At 31.8% G+C, this 22380-nt stretch overlaps 1 pseudogene; it reads left to right on the plus strand.

The window, feature by feature from the left end:
- Positions 1-1268: 1268 nt before the first annotated feature.
- Positions 1269-22380, plus strand: part of LOC124892429 — a 31927-nt pseudogene continuing 10815 nt past the window's right edge.

Below are 22380 nucleotides of genomic sequence, written 5' to 3' on the forward strand. Positions count from 1 at the left end.
AAGAGGGGTGTGGGTTGATTTGTATTTTTAAAAAAATTAGAAAGTTTTGAAAATATTAATCAAGTCCATAATTAACTTAATCAAGTTTACTAATGATGTTTGACCCTTTAAGCTGGTCAATGTCACCAATCCTTCATTCAAGACTTAAAAGATATCTTTCCTTCAATTTTCTCTAGCTACTTAGTGTAATTATCAAGTTATAGGACAACCAATCAATAACATTACATAACCAATCAATTAATAATATCATTACTTAAACCACTAATACACCTCTAATTTTATTATCAAATTATAATCTAATAAATCATCATCTTTTATTAAGAGTACCACTTAAACATTTCTACTTATTTTAACTATCACTTTCTAAGATACTCATTCAATTATGATATTTTTAAAGTATCTCTCTCTCTCTATATATATATGGTGATGTAATATAAAAGTATGAAAAGAAAAAAAAAATTTAAAATAATTATCGAGGGATCAAAAATTGGATATTACTGTTATAGTTCTTCTGTAAATACATAATATAGTTATTTATTAAATACATTTTTTTCATATTTAATTTAGTGAGAGACTTCCCTCGCTACACTAGGAAAAAAAATTATATAAAAATAAAATGTACCGTATCAAGGGACTCTTTGGATAACTTATTATTTCATTTTTATTTGTTTTTTATTAATAAATCATTGGGTACTAGCCAAAAAAATAATTATTATTATATTTAAATTTCTTTGAAATATTAATTTTTTTCTTATTATTTAGCGAGAGAGTCCCTCGCTATAGTAAATTTAATATTATTTTTCTATCATCACCATAATTTCGTGAGGAGTATCCCTCTTTACCTTCTAAAAAAAGTTAAAAGTTAAAATATTTGACTTGAACGAGGGACCACATCGCAAAGTCCCTTGCAATAGCGACACATATTTTGTCCCTCACTAACCTTGGCAGCTAATAACCAAGTTTTTAGTAGTGGTAATAGTTGTACCTTCTGTGAGCTGTTGGCTCCTTTAAGGCAAAGTCTTGTTATGTTTAAGTATATCAATAAACTTAAAAAAAAAAACAAAAAAGAACGTGTCAAATTATGAATCAAATCCACTCTTTAATACTTAAAGAAGATTAGTAAAAGAAAACTAAATGAAAAAAAAAGGAGAGTAAAAGGCAGATGAATTTGGAAATCCACCCTGCTTTAAAAGCTGAGGCAGATTGAAATTCTCTTTATGTGTCAAACACAAAAAATTTACTCTAATTCAGAATTAAAGACACAAAAAATGACTGTCCTTCAAAAGACAATCCACATAGTAGCCATGGTTGTTGTGGCATTGCTCTTGGGAGGCAACATTTTGTTGTCGAAGGTGGCTTGTGAAGATGGAATGTCCTTCAAGATCATGGTCGCGTATCGTTGGATATTCTCTGCAGCTTTTCTTGGCCCCGTGGCCTTTGTGGTCGAGTGGTAAAATTATTAACCTCATTCATCTAAACCTTTTCTTCTCTATGTGTTTGTTATTGGTGTTTCGCTTTAAATTCCTGAGACTACAGCACAGCTGCTATATTACTCATGATCAAACAATGCATACCCAACTCATGAAAGTGTTTTCTTTTATCTGGTAATCCCATAAAGAAAGGGAATTAAAACCTGTAAAAACAAGTAAAAATGAATGATCCTACCACATAAGAGTGATTGTTTCCCTGAAAATACATGGAAAGTAGAACCATGCATATAGTTTAAGTTGAACTGAATCAGTAAATGAGAAACTCACGTCAAGTTATTGGAGTTACCGTTACATGCAGTAGGATTAGTGCAACATTCATACTGACTTGATGAGTTTGCTTGGTCTTTTAAGGATTAAAGTGATAACACGTCTTAAATAATAAATCATTTCTATGACAATAAATGTTGTTGGTTCAATAAATACTTATGAATAAATTTTTCTGACTAATTATTTCTTTCTGAACAGGAGGAGGAGACCAAACATAACCTAGCCATTCTTGCAACAAGCATTTATGTCAGGATTTCTAGGGTAACTCGAGACAATTTTGATAACTATCCACTTCCAAAAGTTATTTTGAGGGTTAGACATCATTTTTTTTTTATTTTTTATTTTTTTAGGATTAGGTCTTGAAAAAGGTAAAAAGTGGGCAAGGGTTGTGGGGTCATGAGTTCTTTAGCATTTTTAAAACTTGGAAAAGAAATACAACCTTTTAAAAAATATAACATGGTCCCTTTTTATATTTATTCCTTTTCAAAACATTTATTAAAATCATTTAATATTTTCAACTATGTTTCTCTCTCCTCAAAACCTTCCTTCTCCCGATTTTGGTTCCTATTTTTTTGAAAAAAATTTTGCTTGATTCTTGCTTCCTCAGGCAAAATTTTTTAGTTTCTCTTACTCAGGTAAGTCTAATTTTCTTCCCTGACCAATTTTAGATCCATTTTAGTAATTTTTTTCGATGACGCTTGTGTTGGGGTTCTTCGATTTTGACAAAAATTGCACTGTTCTTCGTTGAACTAGTCAAAATTTAAGTGTTTTTAGTTAACATTGTTGATTTCGCATGTTTAATCGTGTTTTGCTTTGAATAGTGAGTAGAATTGTTAAAATTTTTGTAGTTATATTGCGTATTGATTTTGAATTTTTTGTACTGAATTGGACCCATTTTAATGGTGTTCTTGTTGGAATTGCAGGTTTGATGTGAGGCATTTTCCCATTTTTATTAATAGACCAGTGGTCAATAGATCGACCACTACAAATTTGTTTTTGCTGCATTTTTTCATTTTTATTAATAGACCAGTGGTCGATAAATCGACCACTATAAATTCGTTTTTTGCTGTAGATCATAAATGTTGAGAAGAGTTCATAGAACAGTTAATAGACCTGCTTCCACTGCTTCTGCCAGTAGGAAGCGAAAAGCCGAATAAGTTTTGAAAACTTTCAAGATAAAAAAATCCGTAGTCGATGAATCGGGGTCGGAAATCAAATAAAAAATCCTTGCCAATATTTCTGAATATGCAAAAGTAGTGTACACAAGACTAAGGATGCTGAGGATAGTAAAGGTAAAAGCGAGAGAAAAAGCAAAGAAGAAAGTGAAAGTGATAGCAGGAAAGGTGAGGATAAGAGAAATAGCGGAGACGGGGAGGAGGATCACCTATCCTTGCCAATTTGTGCAAGAGATGTCTCTGTTGAGTCGTACGGCCTAACAACCTGGATGGATGATCTTGGCTCTTTTCCTGCAAATATTTCTATAAGAACAAGAATAGTGGTGTATCGAGAGTTTAGATGGGTTCTTGTTGAACAAAAGTTGTACTATGATTTTAAGATGACATGTTTCGGACACTTGAGGCATATGGCGGAATATTTTAAGTTTAATGGATAGATGGTTCATTATATGTTGCTACGATGTACAAAAAATAAAAAAAACTGCATGAAATTTTATTTTGTGTGAATGGTAAGCCAACTTGTTTCGGCTTAAAGAAATTTGCTTTGATTACGGGGCTGAATTGTTTAGAATATCCCTGTGAATCAAAAATGAACAAAGTACTCCAAAATGGAGAAAGCTTTCATTTTAAGGTGGCGAAGAACAAAACCATTAGTGCTACAAAGTTGATTAGCCCGATGAAAGGTAATAGGTTGAATAATCAACAAAAATTAAAGTGTGCTTTGGTTTGGTTTGTGCATGCGATGCTGCTGGCAAAGAACCTATCAAAGAAGGTGGATTACAGGGGTATCCATGGAAAAAAGTGTCCTTTGAGATGACCTTGAGCTATCTGAAAAAGAAGACTGATCTGACCAAACAGAAAGAAGCTTTTGTCAAGAGGAACGCATTATTTGGATTTCCCTGGGCATTTCTAGTACTTATAATCTACTATCTTATTGATTTATTATAGACTCCTACATATTTATGCAATAATATATAGACACTGTAGACTTAATTGTGCTTCTATTGATTGCTAGTTTAGATATATGAGGCCTTTCCTCAACTGGGAAGGTACGCCGACAAGTTGATGGATTCTCCTCTGCCCATTCCCCGTCTTCTTTGATGGCACACGTTGAAGTGCGACAACATAATGGAAGGCGACCGATTTAAGTACAAAGAAAATAACACAAAGGTAAATTATACTCCCTCCGTCCCATTTTATGTGTCGGCATTTGACTAGACATGAAGTTTAAGAAATAAGGGAAGACTTGGTTATATTTACCAAATTGTCCTTTAATAAAAAAATATGCTACTATATTTTTTTAATTAAGTGGGACCAACAAGGGTAACAGTGGAATTGTGTCTTTAAATAGTTACCAAATAAGAAAAAATGATTCTTTTTGGGACGAATTAAAAAGAAAATGATGACACATAAAATGGGACGGAGGGAGTACTTATCATGATATGATACTAATATTATTATATTAGCAAATGTCTTGTAATTTATTTTTATTTTTTATAGATTGTGCACCCGTACCTTACCCCTACTGTCCGTGAGATGGAGTAGAGATACATGAAAATATTTAAGCCATACACGAACGAAGTTAAGGATACATCCACGGATGCATTGAAGGCACAACTAAAAGGCATAACTGTCCTGACTTCATCAGCGGAGGTCGTAGACGAAGACGAAGATTTAGGTGGCCACCATTATGTTCCAAGTCCACGAAGCGCTTGTGATCATGCTGGTTCAAGTGGACTCAAAACTTCACCAGACACTTCTAATGATGATGACCTTTGCAAGCGCATTGCTTTTCTTGAGAAAAGTCTACTGGATATTTTTCTTCTTTTGTTAGAGATGAGAGGCTGAGGAGAATCGAGAAGAATAAGAAAAAGCAACAAGATGAAGGTATATTAATTATTTTTTTCTCTTCCAATTTTATTTTCTTGCATATGTTTTGTAATCCTTTCAAAATAATACAGTGCACCTCGACAGTCCCTCTCATAGCCGGCATCAAGTAAACGTCGAAAAACTTGCAGTCGTAGTGACGGACATTGTTGTAATAGATAAAAAAGGTGAATAAGAGAAGAAAAAAGAAGAAACAGGGGAGGAGAATGCAACATATGAAGAAGATGTGAAAGAAGAAGAAGAATAAGAAAAAGAAAAAGATGAGGAGATGACAGCTGTAGCAGAAGAAGAAAATGAAGAGAAACAAATCAGAAAAAGAAGAAGACAAAAATGAGAAGGAAGTTGATGAAGAAATAGTGGTTGAACAGGAGATTGAAAACATTAAAGAAGAGAAGAAATCATCAGAAGAAGAAGAAAAGGAAAATGAGGAGAAAGAAGTTGAAGAAGAGGAGAAAAAACATGAAAAAAAAGAAGTGGATGTGATGGGCATTGTTGCGGAACTCAATCAAAAAAATAAGTAGTTTGGCGGATTTGTAACAAACGATTTTCTTAGTGATTTGTTGGTTTTAGTGATTTGTTCTTTATGGATAATTGATTTACATATATTTTGCATGTCAATGATGACATTTACTGATGAAATAATGTTTAGTTATTCCATTGTCTCGTTAGATTAAACAATTGGCTGCATTGTGTTACTAGTTCAGCTATTGTCCTAATTTATAGTGGTTGATTGAAAACTTTATAGAAGTTGTTCTTTATAATTTATAGACTTAACAGACTATCGATTAAGTAAATCATATATTTACAGCAATTATCATGGTTTACAGCAATTATCATGGTCGACGATAAAAGATAGAAAAAATTCACTATTAATTATAGATTACACCTACGATTGATTTAAGAATCCATACATCTATTTATTCAGTTTCCTACATCCCTATTACACCTTTCCAGATAGCCAACAATAATAAAAAACTATATAATAATATTTTTATGCCTTTTCCTTTTTCCTCGACCAAAATCAACCTTTGCTTTACTTGATCCCTCTCTGTTTTGACTTCTTTTGGTGATCCTTTCAAGTAATCCCTTTACTCTTCGGTTTCTTTTAGCAATGTCATGAGTAGATCTCTATTTTCTTTGGATTTCTGAAGCCTTTGGAGTATATGAAACTTGGAAGCGCCTCAAAAATTTTACGTCGATGGGCTGCTCGTCGGTGAGTCTTTGTCAAGCCACTTAAAAAAAGAGCATCCACCATTATCCTTTCCAACCGCACAGTTAAAGAATTTTTGACTTGGATTCTAATCGGTGCATGAAGTCCTAAAAACAGCTGGATTGCCACAATGACATATGTAGGACACTTTTGCATTTGATTTTTGGGATATTTGAGATATTGTAGTTGTTAACAAAAGTTAAAGCAAAAGAAAATGAGAGTGTTAACACAAAAATAGCCTTCCTTTTATAGAAGAAAAGAGTGAGATATTACCGTTGGGTGTTGATTTGACGTGTACTTTATTATCGTTGTAAAAATATGATATTTTGATTTTTTTTACTGTTGGTCTTGTTTCATAGACCTTATTTATAATCGATGCCTTCTCAGGCTTTTGGTAGATGATTCACTGTATAGATAGACAGTCTAGCATATACTATGAGATAATTCCTTAATAACCGCACTAGATGATGCTACATATTCATAGACCATAACTAGCACATATTTTGAGAAGAATTAGTTGATCAATAAAATAATAAATAATTAGATTTTATGCAATTAAAGGAGCTTGAACAAGTCATGTGATCGTGTGAGAGTCCACGTAAATTGGATAAAGTGATCAAAGATATGTGAGGATGGGTAGTTGATGAACAACAAACATGCTTGGGGAAATATTTACCTAAAGCACAAGTATATTGTGAAAAATTCATTTGTTCAACCATAACTCATCACCTCACATCTTTGATTACCACTTTTTATTTATGTGGACTCTCATACAAGCACATGAATTGTTTAGGCTCATTTAATTGCATAATATCCAATTATTGATTATTCTATTAATTAATTAATCCTTCTCAAAATATGTGCTAGTTATGGTGTATGAATAAATATCATAGTCCAGTTATTTATTTGTGGAAATAGTTTAAAATCTATGATAGACTATATCAGGTTGAGTACAAAACTAAACATAATCTAGCATATATTTTGTACAACTTCATTAATAAGTGTACTGGACTATGACACGTATTTATAGACCATGACTAGCACATATTTTGAAAAAGATTATTTAATTAATAAAATAATAAGTAATTGATTTTTATGCAATCGAATAAGCCTAAACAAGTCATGTGATAGTATGAGAGTCCACATAAATTGGAAGTGGTGAACAAAGATGTGAGGTGATGAGTTGTGGTTGAACAACCAACATACTTAGGGTCATGTTTACCAAAGCACAAGTATGTTGTGAGGAATTCATTTGTTCATCTGCATTCCATCCTCACACATCCTTGATCACCTTTTACAATTTACGTGGGCTCTCATACGATCACATGACTTGTTTAAGATCCTTTAATAGCATAAAATTTAATTATTTATTTTTTGATTAACTAATTATTTTATTTTTTTTCCAAATATGATACTAAGGGCAATAAACCAATACAGTATATTATTGACAAGGCTTACAGTCTATGAACTACACTGGACACAATCGATGGACCTTCATTGTTGAATACATCAATTACATATATGTTAGAGCATAGATATTGAGATTAGTATATAATAACCCCCATCGACTTTGCATTTAATTTTGTATAAATCAACATAATCGTAGATAGACCAGATTCGTTTTCCATTTGTGTCTATGAATTAATTTGATGTCTGACAACTGTCTCGTTCATCTTCTAACATGGTAAATTGCAAAAATTTCAAAGAAGAAAAAAATTACAAAATTACATGGAGACAAATGCAGGAAACAATATTTAATTTTTCATTATCAACTAACATTAATTTTCACATCTCACCATCGTTTAATTCATCTTCTATCAGGAGAAATTGCAAAAAATTAAACCAAAACAAAATTGCAAAATTAAAATATACATGAATGTAGGAAACAAACATATTTCATTAATACTTCATTGCAAGGATGGTGTAGCCATTTATACAGCAAAAACAACAAAATGAAGAAGCTTTCATCTAACATTCCTAACCATGAAAGCTTCTCCTAGCAACGAACTTAAAACAAAAAAAAATAATAGAAATAAAAAAACTAATTCAAAGGGGATGGTGGTGGGGGGGGGGGGGTAATCATCTCCTCCGGATCTATATTGAACCGCTCCACAATCACCCGTAAAAAAGGGCAATCCATCGGAGTTTGCAGTGGACGTGCTCCTTATTCTATCCTAGACCATAGAACAGCTGGTTGAGGTCGTTATGGAGGAGGAGAAGGTCGTAGTTACAATGGACCCTCCTTCTTGGTCTCAATGGAATGCCTGACATCTTGTCGATTTAATCTAATTTATGAATTGATGAAGATGAATTTTGGGTATAGTAGATACATATTTATATATAACAAAATAGAACTCTTTGGTCTTCCCGCCCATTGGTTGGTAGACATGTGAATTGGTGGAAATAGAAGAGGTAGCGTATAACCAACTGATAAAACGTGTGAGTGGACGTGCAACAACTTTTTTGATGTGTAATAAATTTTCAACTATTCATCTGTCCTTTTGAATATTTAGCGTTTTAATAGACTTTATATGGGATCGATAATTAATTATACGTTAAATAAAGAATACAAGCAATAAAAATGACACACAATATATGCAATACATTAAATGATCGATAATAGACACAGAGTGAAATCGATAAGGCTGACATTAATCAGACCACTGAAGGGTTGTCAAAATGCATACACTGCCATGACTTACAAAAAGACAAATTCATACAAGTCTAACTATGCTTAATTGTTGTTAAAAGTGGTTTTCTTGTGCCCGAGTCTCTTGTACAGTGAACAATTGTTCCTCTTCTTTGACTTGAAAGTCTCGCCCACGCCCTTAATGCATTTTTTTCTTTCTTTCGAGCTTGGTGACCATGAGAGGTGGAATATTGTTCACGTCTAGCAATTCTTGTGGCACACGCCATTCAAACTTCAAAGGGATAACATTAATTGATTCCGAATACACAAAGAGGTACTCTTCCACTTTATACACGAGTGAAGAGTAATCATAGACTCTCAAACTATAATCACCACCGTGCTTTAATCGCAAAGCAACCATCGCGTGATCGCATGGTATTTTGACCAGGTCAAACTTTCTACAAGAACTCGACCTTTCCAGTAGGTCGAATTTAGCCGTACAACCACTTCCAAACACCGTGAATTGCCTTTCGTCCCTGCTTACGTTCTCCATATAGAAGGAGTCGCCCTCGCTCATATTTTCCCTTAAGATCTTTTCAGCGGTGAGCATAAATTTGTTATTCTTATATTTGAGGACGTAGGCATGCCTTTCCCAGAATATATCACCAAACCTCTTAGCAATCAAATTGAATATGGATGCCACGGGGTACTCCTTTTCAACAATCAACATTGCGTTCATCGACTCGGCAATATTTGTGATCATCACGTCAAACCTGTTGCTGGGGAAATATGCCCTGCTCAATTTCTCAAAACCAAGATCATGCTTGAGGAAAAAGACTGCCTCGAGTTAGTAGTTCTTGAATTCCATAAAATGGTCGCTAAACTCCTCGAGAGAATATACCTTTACTGCATTGTAGACTAGATAGAGGTGTTCTTCGTAGTGGTGATTTACCTGAAGATTTTCACCTAGGTGCCTTATGTAGTACTCATGATGAGCATGGTTGTAAGCCTTCGCGATTCCATTGGCGATGCACTTGTGCCTATCAGAGATAAAGCACAAATCTGGTCCATCAACCACAATAGACTTCAGCTTCTCAAAGAAGAACGTCCAAGATGAATCGTTCTCCTTTTCAATGACACAAAAGGCAATGGGATAAATATGGTTCTCCATATCCTGTGCAACCGTGCTTAGCAGCACGCCCTCGTACTTGCCATATAAATAAGTGTCGGCAATCGTAATAGCCTTCCTCATGTGGGTGAATCCCCTAATACAAGGGCCCAACGCTAAAAAATAGTACATAAACCTACAATCGACCTTGTACACTATGATGGAAGAGGTAGTGCCTACATTAAGAGCATCGATCATGTACAAAAAAGTGAGCAGGCAGGAATACCCGTGCTCCGCTGTCCCTCAAACTATTTTCTTGGCAATCACACCCCCCAGCCAACATTTCCAATAGGTTGGTCTACTTCTCAAGTTCTTGAAAACAATCATCTGAATCTCACTAGTGTTCGGACCCTTCCCTTCATGATACATATTCACACAAAGCGACACAATGACTTTAGATGTGATTTTCCTATGGCTGGGCATGGCGTATTCGATGCCGCAACTGTGATCGCCAACGTATTTATAGATGACGAATCTATCCGTACATTCATACTTCTTCGCCCGCAACATCCACGCGCAGCTAGGACAAACATATTTCACCTTGAGAAATTTGCTGCAGCTTTTTAACATAGCATAATCAAAAGAATTTCTCACAGATGCTACGTCCAACAATCATTTCAGCTCCTTTTTGTTGCTAAATGTTTGATTTACCTAAAAATTAGTTCCGTCGGAGAAGGTGTGGTTGGTTTGTTCTCCCAATCCGCACTATTCTCCTGCTTCTTTAGAGAAAATTGGATCTTCCAATTCCATTGAATGATCTTCCAAATCCATTGGATGAGCATCCAAACTCTCATTTTCAAATGAATCATGTTCGTCGATAGTTGGCTGTGGTGGCGGGATTGTCGGAGACCCTGGGATGATATTTATCCTCAATGATGGCTTAGAGCCATCGACAGCGACATCCAACATGTATAACGACACATGCCGATTATTATTTATGAATGTGGGATGTATTTTACCTGGCCTATTCATTACATAGCTAATCACAACGTTCTTTGGCTCATATTTTAATTCTCCGCTCTCAATTACTCTTCGAACCATGTCATCGTACGATCCATTGCGACGTAGCAGGATTGGCACTGCCTTCTTGCTAGATGATTTCCACTTCCAATAGTTGGGACCCTCCTCCCACGCACCTATATAATTACCATCCCCGACAACTACCTCAGCTACTGCCATAATAGACCATCCAAGACTTGTGTCTAAATGCCAAAATAAGTTTTGAAAGTGTCTATTTCGCCACCTATCTCGGGTAAATCACGATCTAACTATAACGATCATAACTTTTCGTTTTGCATTTTACTAATAAGTGGATGATATTTTTCTAATCTATAGAAGAGTGAAGGGAAGGTGGAGGCGGTCATCATGCCTTCTTCCTCTGTGATTTACCATATCACTTCTAATTAATTATTATATATCATTTATGTACTAAAAAATTAATAATACTTAATAAAAAATATAAAATAGATATTTATGACATGTCTCCTTCAGTTGCTTCAACCGTAATTTTACTATATCATCCCTAATTAATTATTATAGGTCATTTAAGTATTAAAAAATTAATAATATTTAATAAAAAGATAAAATAAACAAAAAATGATAAACTAACTATTGATGTTTCAAATTATCTTGACATCTTTTATGAGGCCCATCTAAATTGTTTTCACAATTATTTTTTATATTAATTTTGTTGTATCACTTCTAATAAGTTATTTCCTAATTAATTATTATATGTCATTTACATATTAAGAAATTAATAATATTTAATAAACATTTATGACATGTCTGTTTCAATAATAATTTTACTATTTCATCTCTAATTAATTATCATGAGCATCTAAGTATTAAAAATAATATTTAATAAAAAAGACGAAATAAACAAAAAAATGATAAATTAACTATTAATGGTTTAAATTAATTTGACATCTTATATGAGGCCCGCTTATATTTTTTCCACAACTATTTTTTGTAGTAATTTTATTATATCATTTCTAATAAGTTATTATGAGTCATTTAAGACATGTCCGCCTTGCGACTTCAACCGTGATATTTGATTGACTTTTGAAATTACATAAGTGTCACTTAAATTGGAATAGAAGAAAAAGTATAAATCACAATAATTAGAAACTTAAATTATTTTTAAAATATAATTGGTTATCAGCACTACAAACGTTTGGACAGGAGAGTATTATAAATTATAAATGGATAACAGCTTAAAATAGTAAATTACAATGTCAAAAAATTATTATAAATTACAAATCTAGCAACTTAAAATATCTAAAAAATAATAAAAATATAATTAATCATCAAAATTTTATTTATGTCACATATATATTGGACCCGTGCTAGCACGGGCCTTTGATATCTTGTTATATTATATTATATTTTCTTATAAAGGGCATATATAAATATAACTTACTTATATAAATATAAACTACTTATAAAGGGCAATAAGCATGCACACCTACAACATGTCCGCTTGTGTTGCCTTCTTCAGTTGCTTCAATCGTTATTGGGCAATAAGCAGGCACATCTTTGACATGTCTTCTTTTGTTGTCTACTTCAGCTGCTTCTATCGTTATTGTACTATATGACCCCTAACTAATCATTATAAGTCATCTAAGTATAAAAAAATTAATAACATTTAATAAAAATAACCTACTTATAAAGGGCAATAAGCAGGCATGTCGAACTGCCTGCTTCAGCTGCTTCAATCGTTATTTTACTATATGACCCCAAATTAATCATTATAAGTCATCTAAGTATAAAAAAATTAATACCATTTAATAAAAATAATAAATTTAATATAAAATGATAAATTAATTGTTGACGTTTTATTTCTACTTGATGTCTTATATGAAACCTATTTAAATTTTTTCAAAAGTATTTTTTATAGTAATTTCATTGTATCACTGTTATAAGTTATTTAAGACATGTCTGCTTTGTTGTTTCAATCGTAATTTTATTATATCACCCGTAATTAATTTTGGAAAAAATGAAACAATAAATTTTGTACTACCTTCTTCAACTACTTTAATCATAATTTTACTATATCATTCCTAATTAATTATTATAAGTCATTTAAGTATTAATAAATTAATACTCCATCCGTTTCATGATAAATGAATTTTTGGATTTTGACACACAGATTAAAGAAAAAACATTAAAGACATAAATTTAACACAACTTTTCATTTTTACCCCCCAAAAAAGAAAAAGTTGACCTTGTAATACATTTTCAAAAGTTAATTAGTTGTCAAATCATAAGGGTAAATTTGAAAAAAAAATTCAATGATTCACTTATTTTGAAACACCAATAAATACCCCAACAATTCACTTATTCCGAAACAGAGGGAGTAATATTTAATAAAAAGGATAAATTAAATATAAAATAATAAATTAACTCTTGATGTTTTAAATTAATTAGATGTCTTATGTGAGATCTACTAAAATTTTTTTCACATATATTTTTTTATAACAATTTTATTTTATCACTTCTAATTAGTTGTTATAAGTTATTTAAGACATGTCTGCTTCATTGTTTCAATCACGATTTTATTATATCAGCCTAATTAATTTTTATGGTCATTTAAGCATTAAAAATTAATAATATTTCATAAAAAAGATAAATTACACACAAAATGGTATGTCAACATAAAATATTTGTTTGACTATCAAAATTATATTAGTGTCACAGAAATTACGATATGTCAGAGGAAGACATAAAGTAACATACAGTATTTAAAAATGAGAAGACATAAACTGGAATTGAGAGAGTATTGATATCTTATTAAAAATTATGCTAAAAGCATTATAGATCACATATTTAAAAACTTAAAAATATAAAAGATATAAAGTATTCGATTGATTCTCGAACTTATATTAGTGTCACTTAAATTGAAACAAAACAAAAAGTATTATAAATCATAATAATTAAAAATTTAAATTCTTTTAATGATTGATTATCTAAATTATATTTGTATCAAATAAATTAAATAAAAAATAATATATATTGGGCCTGTGCTGAGCATGACCTTCAATGTCTAGTATTATTTATAGGGAGAAGGACAAAAATAACCCTTCGCATAAAAGTTATTCCGCAAAAATAGCCCTTGTTTTTAATTCCCACTTAATAACCGTTAAAATAATTCCATGTTCTAACCATTTTCTAATCACCGCTAAAAAGCCACAAAATTTGCCTAATATATATCTTTCCTTTTCAATTAAAACTCACACTTTCCTTCTCCAATTTTACCTCAAGATTTCTTTCCATTAAAACCTCACAATTCCTCTTTCATATACAATATATTACCTTAAAATACCTTTATAAATTGTATATAAATATATAAAAATCCTCCGTCAATTAGCTTCATAAAGTATTTTTCATTCACAATTAGCTTCAATTGATATGAAATTATGACTTCAAGTTCAGTTTTAGTTCCAATTATGCTACAATACGGAGGAGAGTGGTTAAGTGATGTACATTTTGACAAGTTTACAATCAATGGAGTACTTTTGAATTCAGATTGCAGGTATGAATATTTTATTGATGAACTGTATAAGAAGTTGATTCTAGAGCGAAATTCTGGTTTAATGACTATAAAATATATTGTAAAGAGTGGTTCTATGACTATTTACAATGATATGAGTATTAGACTTTATATGAAGATGAAGAAAAAAAAATTGGGTATAAATGAATTTTCATAGTGTGTAACACTACAAAACACATTTGAAAATGAAGAATCCTGAATTGAAAATTTGATCGAAACATCTCCGACTGCTATTCAAGTTCATCAGATACTTATTTCTGATTATACAATTGAAGATAATTTTTCTGGGGAAGAAATGGAAGAACAGTCCGAATCGATAATAAAGGATCCACTTCATAGAGATATTGAAGAAGGGCAGCTGTACTGGGATAAAAATACAATATCAAGTGTGATGAAATATTATACAATCCATGAGAGATTCCAATTTAAGGTGAAAAGATCATCGTCATCAAGGTATAAACTATATAACTACTTTATATGACCTGTGTCAACAATGTGTAAGTTTTATATTTTGTTGGAATATAGGTAAAAAATTGCATAAATACTGCATACTGTATAGGACCTGTATATAAACTATATATGACCTGTATATAAACTGCATATGAACTGTGTACCTACTGTGTAACTATTGTACAGGACCTCTATATATACTGCATATAAACTACTGCATATGAACTGTGTAATTTCTGTATAGCACATGCATATATATTGGATATTAAACTATATAACTACTTTATATGACCTATGTCAACAATGTGTAAGTTTTATATTTTGTTGTAATATAGGTATAAATTTGCATAAATACTGCATATAATATTGTAACTACTGTATAGGATCTGTATATAAACTGCGTATGAACTATATACCTACTATGCAACTACTGTATAAGACCTGTATATATACTGCATATATAATTACTGCATATGAACTGTGTACCTATTGTATACCAATGTTATATAAATGTACCATTATTGTATATAAATGTATCTAGGTACTATCTTAAGTGTATCAATCAGAGATACAATTGGACTTTTAGATCTTCAAGTCAACAAAATTCAGAAGTTTTCATGGTGACAAAATTTGTCGATGATCACACTTTTTCAATTGCGGATAGAATGCTTTCACAATGGTATGCTACTTCATTAGCTATCACTAAAATGGTGAAGCACATCTTTCTAAATCCAAAGTCAACATACACTCCAACAGAGATCACGAAAGAGATGAGAAACTTGTACGGAATTAGGGTGAACTACAAAAAAGCATATAGAGCCAAAGAAAAGGTGCTTGAAATGGTTAGAGGTTCCTTGCATGAATCTTATGCTAAATTTCCAGCCTACCTATACATGGTAAACACAATAAATCCAAGATCATTCACAAGGCTACATAAAACAGAGGACAATCACTTTTTATATGCTTTTGGCACGTTAAGCACATCAATTAGGGGCTAGAGATATTGTATTCCTATCATTGTTGTTGATGGAACTTTTCTAAAGTCTTCATACAAAGGAACAATGTTGTCTGCTAGTGTGCTGGATGCAGCAGGTGAGTTTTATGAATTTTTTCTTAGACAAAATTATGTATATGCTGGCATGCACTGATAGACACTTTCCCACTTGTTTAATCAGGACATATTTTGCCACTAGCATATGCTATTGTTGATTCTGAAAATGACGCTTCATGGGAACGGTTTTTTCACATGTTTAACACTACTTTTGGTGAAAGAGAAGGCATGTGCATACTATCCGATAGGCATGACAACATATTAAAAGCTGCTGCACTTGTATATCCAAATGTGGCTCATTGTATATGTATCTACCATCTATGAAACAACATCAAGGGTAGGTTTAAGAAGAACCAAAAGCAATTAAAGGGGATCTTCTTTATAATGGACAGAACATACATAAAGGCAAACTTTGATCGACTTATGAAAGACATAAACAAAATCGATAATAGGGTGAAAGAGTATCTGTTTGATATAGGCTATCAAAAATGGTTCATAGCTCATTCCTATGTCAACAGGTCGATGTTCATGACTTCAAACATAGTAGTCCCTAAATTCACCAAATAGAGATGCAAGAGACCTGCCAATTAAAAAGTTCCTATAATTTATGATGGATCTGGTCATGAGATGGAATAATGAACATATACAACATTTAGAAGCAACATTTATAGATTTGGGAAACAAATATAATATAATATAAAGGAAACTCTGATTCTGTCAGATAAAATAAAGGTATTAATTCTTATTTCTACTTCACAGACACTTACATATTCTAATATGCACACTATTTACTAATATATTTGTGCATTGCAGGTGATGAGTTCTACTCACTATTCTTATGTAGTCATTGATGAAATTAGAAAACGAAACATTGTTTGCATGCGTGAAAAAAATGCTCCTGCCTACAATTTCAAGTAGATGGTATACCTTGTCCATATGCTATGGCGGTGCTAACTTACACACATACGGACTTACAAATATATTGTGCTTCATATTACACAAGAGAAAACTTCTTGAAAGCATATAAACTTCAAGTTATACCACTTCTTGATGAAACAGTTTGGCACATTCCACCAGAGATATCAGCTAATATAGTACTGTCACCAATTTTGAAACCAAAACTAGGTAGATTAAAAAAAATAATCGAGGAAAGAGCATTATGGACTACTTTAAGCAATAAATTTTATGTGGGCGGTGTGAAAAAAAGGACACAATCGAAGAACATGTGGAAATGCTCCAACAAAAATCTAATAGGATACTGCTGCAAGAATACTTTTATCTTTCCCATTTTTTTCTTGAAAAAAGACTATTATTTTTATAGCAATATAATAGCAACAATATTATTTTACTTTAAATGCAACACTTTTAGTTTATAGAATATTGCTTTCAATTTCAATTTCATTTCTACTCTTATAGAAATATGTGCATTATGGTGTTTCATTCATTTTAGGCACATTCTTTGGTGAGCTGCACTAATCAACTCCTCTGAGCTGAGGGAATGTAATTTTTTTGCTACAATGCCTAAAAAAACTGCATATCATCTATGTCAATCATGTATAATACCTATATACAGTTTGAATATATATAAGTAGTAGTATTTTTCTTTTGAATTAATTAGCGAATGCATAACACCTCTATATTTTGAATATAACTACTTTTATAAACTATATAATTACTTTATTACAACAATCTATAAGTTCTATATCTGGTTAGGATAAATGTATAAAATTGTATAAATAGTGCACGTAAACTGTGTAACAACTGTATAGATATTGAATAAATGTTGCATATATACTGCATATAAAATGTGATTAACACAAACTAACATTTCAGCATCAATTGTACAGAATTGTATCAATTTCCAAAACATATAGTATTCAACATAACATTTCACAATAAGAATATCCAGTGTATCACACAAAACAAAAAAAAACTATCGTTTCAACACTAAAAACATATTTCATATCTACGCTTCAAAGACATTTCTAACTAAATTTGCTGCACACCATCATTTTTCTTGAATAATCGACTAGTAGATTCATCTTCACTAACGGCACATTGCCTTTATTTCTTCTTTCCATAATCCCACAGCAACACACCATATTGAATTCAAATAGCATCAATATCATCTAGATGATTAGAAATTTCAAGACCATCAAGTAAATACTCAGCAAAGGCAGCAACAAATACACCACAGTCCTTACAAACATAATACATCATCAGTATAATTGACAAAAAGTATTTAAAAATGAGCAATTGAATGTGCATTCAATATATTACGTGTTAGCTTGAGTTGGCAATCTATCAACAATACGAATATCAAAAGAATTAGCCACTGGAAGTCCATCGCTCATACTTTCCCAAAATCCAATACAAGAAAGAAAATGTGGAATTAACTTTGAATACGCTGTAATTGATTTTTAAACACAAACAGCATGCCTTGCACCATGCATTAAATCATACACATATAGGCACTGATCTTTAAAACACAACCTCGCTAAAATCTAGTGAAACTCCTCAGCAAGATTAATTAGGAAAAGAACATTGTCAATGCTATTCCATGGGACAGTGCATCTCATAATAAATCCAAGCATGTACTCAAAGATTTGATTTTCTTGAGTGATAAGTGTTATATTTCTATTGTTCTCCATAAACCGCTTATACAAAGTCTGAATCAAGCAGTTAAATCAATAATCGGTGGTTGTAAATTTATCTGAATCATAAATAGGACCGTATTTTGACTTCTTTCTCAAATAGTAAAAGATAACATCAATATGCTGAAAATACGAACAAGAAAACCACGTTAAAATGCTAAAAATGAATACAAAACACTAATTATAATATGATAAATACAAAATACTTATACAACATACATCATATCAACTACTCATACAAACTGTGTACCTACTGTATAACTACTATATAGGACCTGTATATATACTGCATATCAACTATTGCATTTAAACTATGTACCTACTGTGTAACCACTGCATAGGACCTATATATACACTGCATATAAAGTGCTGCATATAAACTATACATAAAGTACTGCATATACACTGCATATAACTTATATAACACGCATTATATACAAAAATTCAATATTCCAATTAGCTTATCACTATTAAGTACAAAAATAAAAGATATATAACCTACTTAACTAACAAATTCATAACTTACTGAATCGGTTAAGCGTACTCCTGGATATGCCAATGTGAAGAACCACTCTTTCATTTTAACGGTATCAACTCTATAGTCAAAATACTTTGGGAGAGCATTGACAGAATCTGAATAAACTGGCCTATAAAAAAATGTTACAAAAATTATAATATATGAAAAAATAAAGTAAAACAAAAAGAAACTACAAACAGAAACTTACATCTGTTTAACGCGCAACGATCTGGCAACAAACCTGTTAAACTGTAATGTCACTTTCATATCATCAATTCGCTCCTTAATACTCTTCACAAAAGGATGCTTTATAGACAAGACACAGTTACTTAGCTGAGCATTCTCTATATGCTTAGATGATTGACCTTCAACTTTGCCATAATCAGAATCAAATTTTGACAAAAATGGCAATTCACATACTGCCGCTGGCTTACGTAATCGTCGAGGAATAGTAGGTGTTTCATCCAACATAACAGACGCAGCCACCATGTTTTCCTTAATCCCTTTAATATTATCACTTGCATTTGCATCAACCTTTCTAACATTATCACATACTAAACCAGTTGCATCAATTGTTGAAAAACTCGTATCGGGTTGAGTGAACTTAGAAATTTCAGCTTCTGGAATTTCTGACCAATCAAGCTCATTCTAGCTAAGCATTGCCACATCACCTTCTTTTTATATTTGTTGATCACGAAAAGATTGAGTAAATTTAGACACTTCAAAATCAGTAAAATTAGACCAATCACTATCAACCTGACTATTTCTACCCTCCCCTATAGCCTTATTTTCACTTGAGCTTTGTGTGAACTTCAAAAAATTAAAATTTGGAAAATTCTGCAAAGCACCATCCTTAAAAGTTTCATCCACATAATCAACATAGACATGACCAACTACACAATCACCTACAAAATTAAGTTTCTCTCCAACGTCATCCACCAAATAACCAAATACGTCACCACCTACATAATCTATTGTTTTCCTACATCATCCAAATAAATTGTCACTTTTATGATCCATTTCTGGTGCAACAACATTTTGTTGTCCCACATTAGGTGGATCATCCACTTGATCATCACCTATACCACCAATATTAGGTGTCTCATCATCTTTTTTATTTTAGTTGTCACCATTGTTATCATCAATTGATGTAGCAAGCTGTACAAAAAACTTTGTAAAATAATTATAATAGTGTATGTAAGTTTTGTTAAAAAAATAGGAAAAATTTAGGAAAAGAATACCTTAGGTTCATTCTTTATATCTGGAGCTCGAAAAATTAATTCAAATGAGGATTTCATAAACTTCTCCACCGAGAAGACCTTTTCCTTTAACTAAACATAAAAGGAAAAAGTCAAAACATCAATTAACAAAAACATACAAATATTAATAAAAATCTTTGATATACCATTTTAACATCACTTCTCAAAAGTGTCAATTCATTATCTGAGCTCGAATTACTACATTTTTGTTTACTTGTACTAGGCAAATCAAGAGAGTGCACAACTGCATCCACAGATTTGAAATCAGGTAATTAAAGGATTATTTTTTTGAGAACTGTCGGCGTAAATGTTATGCAACACTACCTGCACATAAAAAACAACACTCGACATTTAATAAGCACATAATAATTTAACAAAGCATATATAAATTACATTCTAAAACAATGATATACCTACTTTTGCCTAATATCAAAAAATGCAGACTTGACCTCCTTGTATGTTGTTCTATGCTTTGCAAATCAATTAAGTATCATGGCACATCATCGCGCACTCCATTAGCAATATGACCATCGTCACAAGGACAACACTCATAAAACCAACACTGAAATGCTAGAGAGAAACCAGCACAATGATACATAGTTTTTTGCTGATAAACCTTAGACTTCATTGACTCCAACATCAGACAAAAATATAATTTTTGATAAGGAAATGATTCATAGTTCCCAGATTTAACCAATAAGAAATTATTCTTAGTTACAACATCACTATACGTGATAGAAAATGAAAGCAATAAATAAAGAACGAAATAGAAATTTGTAAAGCATCTTCATCACATCACCACTTTTTTTCATGAAATACTCTTCTAAATCAAGCTTTGTGACCTTGGAATTTCTTGTAAAATACAACTCTATCAGCTTACTTTGTTCATTAAGAGAAAACTCATTATTGTAATTTTCAATACATTTTAAGCCACTAATGATAGAAAACTCTTGTAAGATGAACCATAACATAGTGTTATTCACTTTAATCCATATTTTATCATCTCTCTCACAAATAATTTCCCAAAGCAACATTCAATGGATAAGTTGATTTTGAGAAAAAAATACTTGGTAAAGATAAGAAATACCCGAAGCAACTGTTCTTAAACAAATCAAGTTGCTTCTTGTCTAACTTAGATTTCAAGGCAGTCATAATACCACAGTTTGTGTGCTCTAAAGATGACACTTGTAATGATCAGATGGACTAAGAAACAAATCCCAAACCTACAATAAGTGTACTTTTATGTGTAAATATTTCAAAAACCTACATATATTACTCATACAGTATTCATTACTATAGTGTTGCTAATTTTACACAGTAACAATATAAATATTCAAACTATACACATTTCTAATACAATGCTGCTAGACAAATAGTTATACAACCAATATATACTAAATTTCACAAAAATCACTGCCCAATATATTTCATATGCAACACTGACACATATTATCACTACCAGAAATTGGGTCTATGGCAACAAGTTTTTAAACAACGGTTCATAAATCATTGTTGTAGATAGTCTATTGCAACGGTTACAACCGTTGCTAAAAAGTTAGATTCTAATACCACGATTTAATAACACAACCATTGCCACTAATTTATAACCGTTGCAATAGGCATCCCTATAACAAAAATTTATGAACAGTAGCTACAAAATAATCAATGGCAATACATCTATTTATCAATTACAACAGTTATTAATTCACTGTATTTCCCCCTCTTATTTTCATAACCCGCCAAAAGCAAAAAAATCTAATCCCTTTTTCCTCTTTCTCCAATTTTCTCTCACTAAACCAAAAACAAATTAGAATACACATTTTTGATCTCCAATTGTTGCACTGAAGATAAAATTGCCATTGTGAACTCGTCTGCTGAAGAGAATTTTTGAAGGGAACTTTAACTTTTGCGATCATCTTCTCTCCAGTCACGGTTTCTATAAAATAATCTATGATAAATTTAGGTTTCTGGGGTAATTTACATCAAATTTCGTTGCCAATTTTTGGTTTGGAGCTTCGGCGAGGTGGCGCCATTGTCGTCAGAAGTCGCCACTAGCAGCAAAGCTTTTAATCTG

Source organism: Capsicum annuum, unplaced genomic scaffold (assembly GCF_002878395.1).
Source record: "Capsicum annuum cultivar UCD-10X-F1 unplaced genomic scaffold, UCD10Xv1.1 ctg4722, whole genome shotgun sequence".
NCBI classification, from domain to species: Eukaryota; Viridiplantae; Streptophyta; class Magnoliopsida; order Solanales; family Solanaceae; genus Capsicum; species Capsicum annuum.